We start from the raw sequence: 12,340 nt of genomic DNA on the forward strand, positions 1-12,340 counted from the left end.
ATTGAAGAAATTTTTCATACAACAATAAATTTATTTTGTCTTGTTCTCTTCTCCATGAAAGTTACATTGAACAATCGAGAAATAAAATTGCCAATACAACTAATTAGACGTAAAAATTTGAAACCGGAGACAAGAATGAACTGTATACAAAAAAATATATCTGTGATGGTGCAAATAAATGTCACATTCTTCAATGATTAGGATTCTTTTGTGACCTTTATTTGAACAATGATTGTGAAATACTTCTCTCATCATTGAGGGAAACCATCCACTTTTGTAGATGTGTCACACATAAATTTTTATGCATCTTTCATATGCATTTCTTCCATTTCCTCAACATAGACAATTGGAAATATTGCTTCTCTACAACTTTAATTATAGTTGTGTGTGCCTCTTTAATTATTTGTAGGCATTTGTCAAACTCAATCTCGAAGAAATCATTTGAGATCTTTGAAGTAGTTAGGCTCTAGTATCCAATAATGTTTGATTCTCTATTCAAGGTATCCATAACTCAAATAGTAACCTGCAAACTTATAAACAAAAATCAACATATGGAAATAATCATAATGAAAAAGTATTAATAGTTAACATAAATTCTTTCAAATGAATAATGTTCAAAGTAACATTAATAAAAATCAAAACTATTTCAAATGAAATAGTTAGATTGTAATGTCTGAAATATGGTGGCATTGTCTTCCACTTTTCAAACATTACAAACATAAATATTAATAAAAATCAATATATAGTATGAAAAATATTTAAATAAAACACATATATAATCTAATTAAATAATGACAAAATATAAACTAAATATATGATTTGTTTATTTTAAATTAATCACTAACTTTAATAAAATACAAATTTTATTGATAAGGTGACCTTCTTGTCCACATCAATGATTAAATTTAATTATGAAACATTAAAAATATAAATATTTTGAAACATGCAAATATAAAACTATTATGAAACATACAAATCTAAAACATGGAAACCAAAAGTATTTTGAAATATGCAAATCTAAAACTAATGTAAAACCATATGGAACTTTAATCTACTCCTATTCAAAAACTCTAATTGCTCCAATAATCTCCATCTCTTTTTCCCTGCAAAAACACAAAATGAAAATGAAATGAGGAGCATTTGTTTTATAATTTATGAGAGAACACTCATATCCCCCAATAGATGTCTTTTGACATTCCACGAATTTGTTTCAAATTCCCCCACTCCTCACAAAAAATAAGCATGCATGTGCACGCAAAAATATATTTAACAAAAAGAAAATGTTTTATATTTAAAATTTTAATTAAGTTATTTCAGCCCTATTTTCTTGGGTTCTATTTGTTTGGCCTTATTTTTTCAGGTCCTATTATTTCGGCATCCATTTGGCTTAATATTATTTTGGCTAGCTATTATTTCGAGAATTTTATTTTATTTTATAATTCAATAATGATAAAATATAAACTAAATATATGATTTATCTACCTTAAATAAATCATTAACTTTAATAAAATATAAATTGTATTGATATGGTGGCATTCTCATCCAGATTAATGATAAAATTATACTTTGAAACATGAAAATGTAAATACTTAGAAACATGCAAATGTAAAACTATTGTGAAACATTCAAATCTAAAACATGCAAACCAAAACTATTTTGAAATATGCAAATCTAAAACTAATATGAAACATGCAAATATAAAACTAATTTGAAACATGCACTTTTAAAATATGTAAATGAAAAGTATTATAAAATATATAAATCAAATAGATTTTGAATACAAATCTAAATCTAAATCAAACATGCAAGACTAAACTATTAAATGCAAGCCTAAATAGTTATGAATAGAATTCTAAATCTAAATGAAATTAATTAAAATTGAAATCTAAATTAAAGTAGAATATTATAACTAATTTTGAATTTCAATTTACATCTACATCTAAATCTAAATGAAAATGTAAACAAAAAATAGAAATCTCACCTATAAAAATGTTACTCCAAAACTTCAATCTACTCCTATTCAAAAACTCCAATCTAATCCTCCAATAACCTCCACCTTTTCCTTCCTGCAAAAACATAAAATGAAAACAAAATGAGGAGCCTTGGTTTTATAATTTCTAAGAGGCTCCTCATATCCCCTAACAGACGTCTCTTCACATTCTACGAATTTGTTTCAAATTCTCCAACTCCCCATAAAAAATAAGCATGAATGTGCATGCAAAATTATATTTAACAAAAAAAAAAACCATATTGAAATTATTTCGCCCCTATTTTTTTGAGCCCTATTTTTTCGGGCCCTATTTTTTGGGTCCTACTTTTTCGAGCCTATTATTTTGGCCCCCATTTGGCTTCCTATTATTTTGGCCAACTATTATTTCAAAAATTCTTTTTAAATATTTAATTTAGAAGTTTCTAACCGCTCCCAATTTTTTTTATTGACGGAGAATCTTTTTTGGCATATTCTCGTGTTGTGATTGTATAGAACGCCTCTCGACGTATTCTCGTGCTGTGATTGTATAGAACGCCTCTCGACGTAATAACAAGATGTCAATTATTAGGGTCCATGAGGCCTATCAACTCTAAATGCCACCTAAACTTGTTTATGCTCAAAGGTTTTTTCAAGGTAGTTGTACAATATTCACCTAAGTGTCAACTTTCTCCAATTTTACATTTCTATCTCTACCATGTCTCGTGTGAGAAAAATGGTATTGGGTGTCCATGTGTTTTTCTTTCTTATGGAAGATTGGATTCTTTGTCAAATTTATGATACTCTAGCTATTAAAATAGATAGTTATATGTTTTCAAGGATTAAGATTACTTTCCATTATGGACCTAAGCACTATTATGGTTACCTGGCTAGGGATCAAGTGATAGATTTAAGATTTGAAGTTACAAGTAGAATTAGGCTTTAAAACTTAGGATTAAGTTTATTAATGATTAGGGTTAGGTTTGTCAATTTTAATTATATAATTTGGTTAAAATTTTAATCAATGTTAGGGTTAGGCTTAAGATTAGAATTATGGTGAGAGTGAGATTTTACATCAAGGTTAATACTATGTTTACGATTAGTGTGTAGTTTTATTTAAAAAGATATGGTGATCAAATTATTAAAAAATTTGTTGTAAAAAGTATCTAATTAAATAATGAAATTATAAATGGATATGATGGTCAAGATAATTTTGAGTAGGGGATTTAAAATTACATTTGATTTGGACCCTGAAACATTAAGTTTATTGAAAGTCACAAATAGAATTTAAGAGCTCTACTATGTTTAAATATCATATGTAATTAGGGCTAAGGTTGTGTTAAGGATAAATGGTTATGTATGATTTTTTTAGGATTAGAGATTTAATTAATGTTAGGATTAAACAGTTGAGCTTACGATTAGAGTTACATGAATCTAGGGTTTAGAGTTAAAATTATGGTTTTAAGGTGAGGGAGCACATTAAATACCTAGTTTTATGTTTAAGGTTTAGATTAAATTATTGTACAATTATGGTTAGGTTATTTAGTTAGACGTAGGAATATAGTTAATTTTACTTTCTTTGTTATATGGTTGACAAACTAATTTATAATTAATTACTATTTAGTTGAAATAAATATAAAATATCAAAGTAATTACATGTTTAAACAATCTAATTTACATCTATCTAATCATTCAGCATTGTAATTTTTATTAAATACATCAAAACATCTAAAGATAAAACTATTGACAAAGGAAATTTATAGTTTTACATGTTAAAAGTAAAAGAAATACAATAAATTGACAAAATTATAAAGTGTAAAACTAAAAATAATGAAATAAAATAGTACAAAACAAAGTAAAATACCTAGTACATCAAAAAAGAGCAATAGGGGGTCTATAGAAATCTGAAAATAGGCTCTCGTTTCTATACTAAAATTGGGCTCCCATTTTGCACTGAGTAAAAATGGCCAAAAAACCCCCCAAAAAAGCGAGTTTTTTAGTTTCCTCAGAATCGGGTACCCAATTTTTTAAAAGTCCTTTGAGCACCTGATCCTATTCAAAAATTGGGTACCCAATTGTTTGAATACAGATTGGGTGCTAGAACCATAATGGGTACCCGATTTGCTAAACTCGGGTACCCATTTGCAAAAAGGTCTCATTCTGTGGAATTGTGACTCAAGTTTGTGCTCTTACCCTTTTGGAGGAAGTTACAACTGGCTAGGAAACAGGTTGAAAATAAAATTATAGATTTTCAATGGTTAGAGTATGCAAAAACTCGTTATGAGAGATTGGAGGATGAAATTTTACTTCCCACAAAAAACAATTTGGATGAACTATTCTTTGATGAAGACATTACTCTAGGGATAAGGAGATTAGGAAGTGGAAAAGATCAGGATATTGATGGGTTGTAGGTTGAATTTCTAAAGTGGGGGACAAATTTGTTGACTCCACACATCAAGAACATTTTTAATATGGTCACACAAGGTTGCTTTCCCATAGAGTGGACCACCAGTGTAGTTATTCCTCTCCATAAGACTAGGGATTTCAACAACCCTTCCAACTATTGCACCATCATGGTGAACCCCCTATTAAGAAAACTCTATGGGAGTATGGTAGAGTGGAGAATTAGTGGATGGGTAGAAAAAGGAGGGAAAAGAGCTATGGGATAGGCAAGTTTCAAACCAAAACATTCCACCATTGATCACTGCATTACCCTAAGATTCCTCATCAAAAAAGCATGGAATAAATAGGGGGAAGAGGATTTTTGCTATTTTGTTGACTTTAAGAAAGCTTTCAACACCATACCTAGGGATAAGTTATGGAATAGGATGGAAGAATTGGAGGTTCCAACAGAGTATAGAGCTAATCTTTATAAACTTTACAAACAGGTTAAAGCGAAAATCATAACCAAAGTGGGTATGTCACAATGTTTTGGCAATGACATAAAGGTCAAATAGGGATGCCCATTATCTCCTACCTTATTTGGCCTCTATATTGACAAGTTAGAGGAATGGCTAAACAAAGCCAATGGAGAGGGAATTCAATTCGCTGAATATGTGATCAAATTGCTTTTTTATGTTGATGACCTCGTTCTCATTGCTAAAATAACACAGGGCCTAAGGGAACATTTGAAGAACCTAGAAACCTTTTGCACAAAATTAGGGATGGAGGTCAACACTTCGAAGACCAAGATCATGGTCTTTTCCTTGAGGAAGAGAAAACAACAATGCACTTTCATATTTAATGACAAAGTGCTAAAAATTGTAAAAGAATACAAGCATCTAGGGATAGATTTCCATTACCAACTGAGTTCGAAAACATGAAGATCAAAAAGTTTGACAATTTGGATGGAAGGCATCTTATCTTCTTCAAAATAGGTGTAGGAAAGCAAAGTTATGGGATTGGAAGAATAAGAAAACCCTCTTTGGGTTGCTGGTGATACCAATTATTTTATATAGCAGCGAGGTATGGGGGAACAACGTATCAAACCATAAATTTTGACAAATTGAAAGAATTTAGAAACACTTCATCACAACTAATCTCAAAATAAAATCCATAATTCTATACAAGATTATTTTAATAGAGGTGGGCATGTTCCTAGTGGAGGCCTCAGCAATTGTTAGATTGTTGAGCTATCTGAAAAAGGTGAGTAAAATGGATGCACATCACTCACCTAGTAGGGTGGTTGACGAAGAACTGGCTCATCAAAAGAAGACATGGAAGAAAAAAAATGATAAATGGTTCAACAAGTGGAACATTGAATACCAAGAATTCTCAAGAAACAATTCTGAAATTAAAAAATGGGTGGCAAGAAAAATTAGATCTATCATGTGGGCAAACCAGTTAGGTAGAAAAAAAGCCTATTATATCAAAGAATTTAATCCCACATGTGAACATGATGACAAAGAATATTTAGGAGTCAAGATCAAAGAAAAGAAAAAAATCCTAATAGCACAATTGAGATCTAGTTCCCACCATTTGAGATGTGAAACTAGTAGACAGAAGGTCCCTAAGGAAGAGTGGGAGGACAAAATTTGTAGATTCTATAGTGAGGGTGTGGTGGAAACAAAGTGGTGCTATCTAAAGGATTGTATAGCATACGAAGACCTCCATAACCAACACAAGAAACATTAAAAATGAACAACATAAAAGACCTTTTCTTAGGACCCAGACTCCTTAAGGGGGCCATTTTACTTATGTAGATTCACAACAAAAGAGACAGGCTAGAGAAATCACATCAGATTGACTAGGAGTTTTATGCGGGTCCCTTAGGCTTATGGCCTTATGGAGGTCATTAAAAATCTTTCATTCATTCATTCAATCACCAAGTGTCCCTTCATAATCCCACATGGTCTCAAATAAAAGTCACTTTTGATTCAAATACAAAGGAAGGAGTTATGGATATAGGGTAACAATATGTCTCTACCCACTTGGAGATGCTATAAAAAACACTTGGCCACTTCATTCCAAGCAAGATATTTTAACCACTTTGAAAATTAAATTGCAGAGAAATTCAGAAGCCACCTATCTCAAAGAATATTCTTCTAGTTTGGTGAATATCTTTTTGTAGCCTTAATGTTATGAAACATTGGGCCCGATAAAGTTAAAAGGAGAGATACTTTAGGAATCAATTATTTAAACTGAAAAAGAATCATTGGAGGCCAAAGAGTTAAATATGTCAAAAAAAAATATGGAATGGGGATTCTTCTTTTATAGAGTCCTTAAGTTGCCAAGGAAAGGGGGGATACATCTCTTATGCTATTTGTAATAGGGGAGAAGAAGGAATCTAGTTTGGTGTTTTGTACTTTGATTAAGATTTGTAGAGGTTTTTTGTACTTTGATTAATATTTGTAGAGATCATTCCGTTATGTGCTTAAAATGAATAATTTTTATATGTCAAATTTTTAAGTCTAGCTATGAATCTCTTGGATTGATGTTGATTATGTATTCACTTCTATCACAGTTTAAATGAAGTTTTGCATTGTTATTCATTGTTCATAAAATGAAGTAATTCTCTCTTCAATCTTCTTTACAATACAAAATATTGGATAGGTATTCTTGTGGATTCTTACTCATCTTTATTCTTTCATTAAGTTTATAAATCTAGCAATCACGTTTATTTCATGTCTATGAATGAATGTCAAAAAACCTTAGTATCTTTAGGTTAAAGATACATTTTTCATTTAATTTGTTGCAAATCTTAATAGGGAGCTATACCTCTCAATTCAGAGGGTGATTATCAATTCAATGATAATATGTCCAACTGTTAGTATTCTTTGCTCTTTGTGTTGGGCATCTTGAGTCATTCCTTTAATCTCTTTTCAAAGGATAGATTTGTTTACTAAAACTACCCATACCATTAAACCATAGGAAATCCCTCAATATTTTTTCTATTTTATTAGTTTGGTAATTGGATAATATCCAGGCTAGAGCATGGTATACAACATGAGAGGGTAGCACCTTTTGGAAAACTTGTGGTCTACCAACAATGGACAAAATATGGGTTTTCAATTTGAGAAGTTTTATTTCAATCTTTTTAAAAATCCAAATCCACATTTCCTTTATTGAAGTATTTAAACCTAAGAGCATTCCCAAATGTTGAACAATAATGTCAGGGCCATGTCACTTTCATCCTCTTTTTATGAGCCAATCTAGAGGAGTGTTAGATCATCCCAACATAGTGGACTTATTTGGTGAGATCTTAGCACCTGAGGCTAAGAAAATAATTGAATTATGTTTATAATTGTGTCAAAATTTTCCTCAAACAATTCCAAAAAAATAGTTGTATCATCAACAAAATGTTCAATCAAGAGATCCTCATTGTTGGGAAGAGTGATACATTTGGAAAGAGAACTAGTATGTGAGCTTTTAAGAAAATAAAATAAAGCATCAACAACAATTAAAAAAAGAGTAGGTTTTAGAGGGTGTCCATGTCTTATGGACCTAGCAAGAGGTATTGGATCTCACAATTCACCATTAACTTCAATATTAGTTAAAGATTCTTCAAAAATAATTTTAACCCATTCGTAGAAGTAGTGCCTTCAATATTTCTAGTACAAATTCCTAATATGGTGTAGGAGCACCTAGGGTTTTAGGCTAAATCCTAAACTATTTTGGCTTGTAGTAACCTTATCCAAGTCACTAGTGAATAAGGACTAGAAATGAGTCTTAGAATGTGTTGGAGTGTTTGTGAAGTCGATTTTAATGTGAATATAAAAAGTTGTCAACTAGGAGTCAAATTGGGTCAATAGGTGAAATGCCCTAAAATATGTGAAGTGATGTAGAAGTGTGTTAGATAGCCTTAAATATTCTAATCAACTCAAACTGCACTCAGTTGGATGAAATATGAGGTGTAGTGTGAACAAAATTGCAAAATTTGTTAATGACACAAATGACAAGATTGAGCAATGAAGGTGAGAAGTAGTTGTAGGTTAGTTTGAATAGTTGAGGTATGAGTTATGAAGCTACTTAAGACCATCTAAGGTTTGAGATCAAGGTTAGAAACTTGTACATATCATGTCGCATAATCAAGCAACCAATTTTCCTGCATTAGTCTGTTATAGTCACTTTGCAACTCAAGCATCCACCTGATAATTGATTGACTTGAGATCTTTATTTTCATGGTTAGTTAGATAATTAAATCTAATTACCTTGCGTGTATTTTGAGGTTTTGATCTTTTGTTTTAATATATGTAATAAAAATCTTTCCTATGTGCATGGTTTACTAGTCAATACAAAGGAGAAGACTTCAAATGGCCCTAAAATTAATTCCAATGGTGGGAACTATATGACCTCTTGGAATATACCGTGGAACTATAAATACTTTTAACATATGGAGTTTGGAGTCATAACTTGCAGATTTTTTATTTTTAACACCAAGCCCCAGGTGAGACAAGGTGTACCTGACTAGGAGTCTTGGAAGTTGCAGAGAAAAAATGGAAGGCTTAATGGATTGATAGAGACAATCCAAGTTCATGGAAGTGTTGAGGAATTTGTAGAGAACTTGTATGCAAGAGGAGAAGGTACAGTGAGTCCATTTGTGGGGTGTTTGGGAACCTTGAGTTCAATATATCACAAACAAGTTTGAAACCCTTAAATTTAGGCATGTTTCTAGGAAGGAGTTGTAGTGATAGTTTGGAATCCTAGAAACTTAATATCTTTGAGTTCTCTAAAAAGGGCATTAGGAATGGTGAGTTTTTAGGGGCCTTGTTTGGAAAGTTTCAAAGATATTGCTCAAAAAATCAATCAAGAGGCCTAATTAGACATAGAAGGCTACTAGCTCTAATCCAAGGGTTTCAAGAGATTGGTAAGGAAACAATAAAAGATAGGAACAAATTGACATAAAACCTAGTTGAATGTGTAGTTTGGAATCCTTCCCAACCAAATTTGTGAGAAGCATGACCACAGGTTGTTGAGTGTGAGACTTAGTGAGTTGAGTCCTAAGGAGGAGTGAACAAGTGGAGTATCTACTTGGAAGAGAGATCTTTAAGTAAAGAGGGTTTGGGGTAAGAGTTCCTCTACTATAGGGTGTTAGAAATATCCCTAGAAAGGTCAAGATAAGGACCTTGTGGGAGTCCTCAAGAGAGTAGGGGTCAAGTGGAAAGATCTCCCTATCACATTCTATTTTCTATCGTAGAAATAGATTGGTCATCCATCTTGGCCCAATGCATAGCCTCCCAAGTTGTTATGAGGTTATGAAGAATATATCTACCTTTGATAAAGCCAATTTAGGTCTTAGAGATAAGGACTTTAAGAATATATGAAATTTTCTTTGCCAGGATTTTTGCAATGATTTTGTAAGATAGATTTAATAGGATTATAGGCCTTTGATTCTGGACAAGAGAAGTATCCCCACTTTTGGGTAGAAATTTTATTACCCCCTATTAATATTCTCCCCCAATGTGTTAGACTCATAGGCATACAAATAAAGTTCTAACAATTCACATGAGACTCATTCTTTATTAGCTTTGTAGAATTTAGTTGGAAGTCCATCTAATCCTAGAGACTTTCCATTTGTCATTTAGGAAATGACATCCTCAATTTATTTCAACTCAATATTCCTTTGAAGGAGGATAGCTTCCTCTTTTCTCACTCTTTCTGGGACAAGCTTAACGCATTGTTCCATAACACCTTAATTTTTAATGCTATATTTAGAAACAAACTACTTTTGGTAAAACCATACAAAGGTATTCAAAATTTCCTCAGTGTTGTTTGTAAACCCATTTTCTCCATGGGTACCATAAATTTCTTCTCTTCTCTTTCTTTCCCTAATCAAATTAAAGAAATATTTAGTCCCTTTATCACCTTCCTTAATCCATCTAGCTTTAGCTTTAATTTTCTAACCTTGAATCTTATAGTTTTGGATTCTTCTAAGTTGGGATTTAGCATGAATGACATTTTGAACTAGATTTTGGTCATTCCCTTTGTCTTGTAGATTTTTCTTAATAGAATTGAGTTCTTTTTGGTAGAAGTTCTCTTTCTAATTTCTATCGATAGCCTCTTTAGTATCAATCATTTGGAACATCTTTTTTCCAAACCTCTACCAACTGATCCCACTTGTTTCTTGGTGTATCATAAATGGAGAAAAATTTAGAAGGAATAGGGATAGTTTTAATGATCTCTAGAGACTCCTCATCTTGAAGAATGGAGGTATTAAGTTTAAACACAATATTTTTATAAGGATCCATTACATAAGGATTTTAGTCTTTCACTAAAATGCAATCCCGAATGGGGGAGTGGTCATAAATATTGGCTAGAAATACAGAAGCAAGACTGCTCCCAAGGTGATGTGCAAGTTCGAGAATAACATAGTTAAAATAAATTATGTCTAAGATATAATAGATTCTCTTCTTATTAGATTGATTCTTGCACCATGTAAACCAAATATTTTCAGATTCATTTTTTATCATGTCCAAAGGATCATTAATGTTAAACTTCCTCTTCAATTTATTCCAAAAGTAAAACCCATTACCTTTCCATTCATGCTTATTCCCTCCATATTTATCTTGGCTATATATTCTCAATATATTAAAGTCACCAATGAAGATCCAACATGCATCAGGGAGATTTTCAACTAACCACTCCCATAGATTATTTTTTTCACTATAGTCATTGGGGGTATGTTACAAATACCTATAACAAGATTATTGCACTTGACAAGGACCCAAACGACTCTTTTACAAGGCAAGACACCATTATTGATAATCTTATTCACCCACTAAGACACAATAAAAATGGTCACCCCTCATTTACCTCTATCATGACCTGAGAATAAACATTTGGCTTTGTCCCAAACAAACTTGAGGGTATTAAAGGCATGGTATCTAGCAACCTTAATTTCTTGAAGACAAATGATGTCCTTAATTCCCGACAATATATTTTCTATCAGGGCATTTCCATCCCTCTAATATTCCAACTGTGAATGTTTAACATCATAATTAACTTTGTTTAGGGGTATAGTTACTGCATAATTTATCAAAACAAGTAGGTAGTTCAAATCTTTTAATCTTATTATGTTTCTCTAATATCTTAGTATTGTTACTTCTTCCATAAGTCTTTATCTTTTTCTTACCAACCACCTCAATGAAACCATCATTCTTTGAAGGAGTTTTTAGGACCACTTTGTCATGTCCCACTATTTGAGAAGTGAGTGTCAGTATGGGTCATTGATTGCATTTTAGATTATTGATCTTTATCACTGCATTTTCTAGCTCTAGCATTAATGTTGAATAGGACTGATTGTTGATCATTTAGAATCACGGTATTATATGCATTGATTTTTTCTCTATCTACTTGAATATGTAGTGGTTGATAAGAGAATGGTTTTAGGGTTTCCAAATTCACAAAGAGACCAACATGTCTTACCTCAAACACATCTTCAAAAAGTGGCTTTTTAAGAGAGACAAACCTCCCCAGATGTTTGGATCACTTATACTTTCCATATTAATAACTGAATAATTATCCTTCATATTGTTTGGGATGATTTTGATAATAGGAACTTCATTTTTTTTAGTGGTATTTCTTTATACTAAAGACCCAACCCCAAATTAGGGTTTGATACATTAAAATCTTTGTGATTTTTTTTTAGAGTAGGGAAATCCTTTATGTTATGTTCATTAATCTTGAAATGAAAACAAGCACCTAAAATATCAAGTTTCACCATTTCCCAACTATAATAATCTACTTTAATTTATATAGGAATTCTTTTAGGAAGGACAACATCTAGGTCCAAAGAAATCAAGATACATGCATTCAAATAAGGGAGAGTAACTTTGGGGTCTTCCGCCTAAAGAACTGGCCCTAGCAATTTGAACGGTGAAGGTATAAATGACCAAAATTTAGGATTGACTACTTTCAGTTCTACCTAGAATGGAG

This window comes from Cupressus sempervirens, chromosome 10 (genome assembly GCF_028749045.1).
Source record: "Cupressus sempervirens isolate cs-2001-9-10 chromosome 10, ASM2874904v1, whole genome shotgun sequence".
Classification (NCBI taxonomy): domain Eukaryota; kingdom Viridiplantae; phylum Streptophyta; class Pinopsida; order Cupressales; family Cupressaceae; genus Cupressus; species Cupressus sempervirens.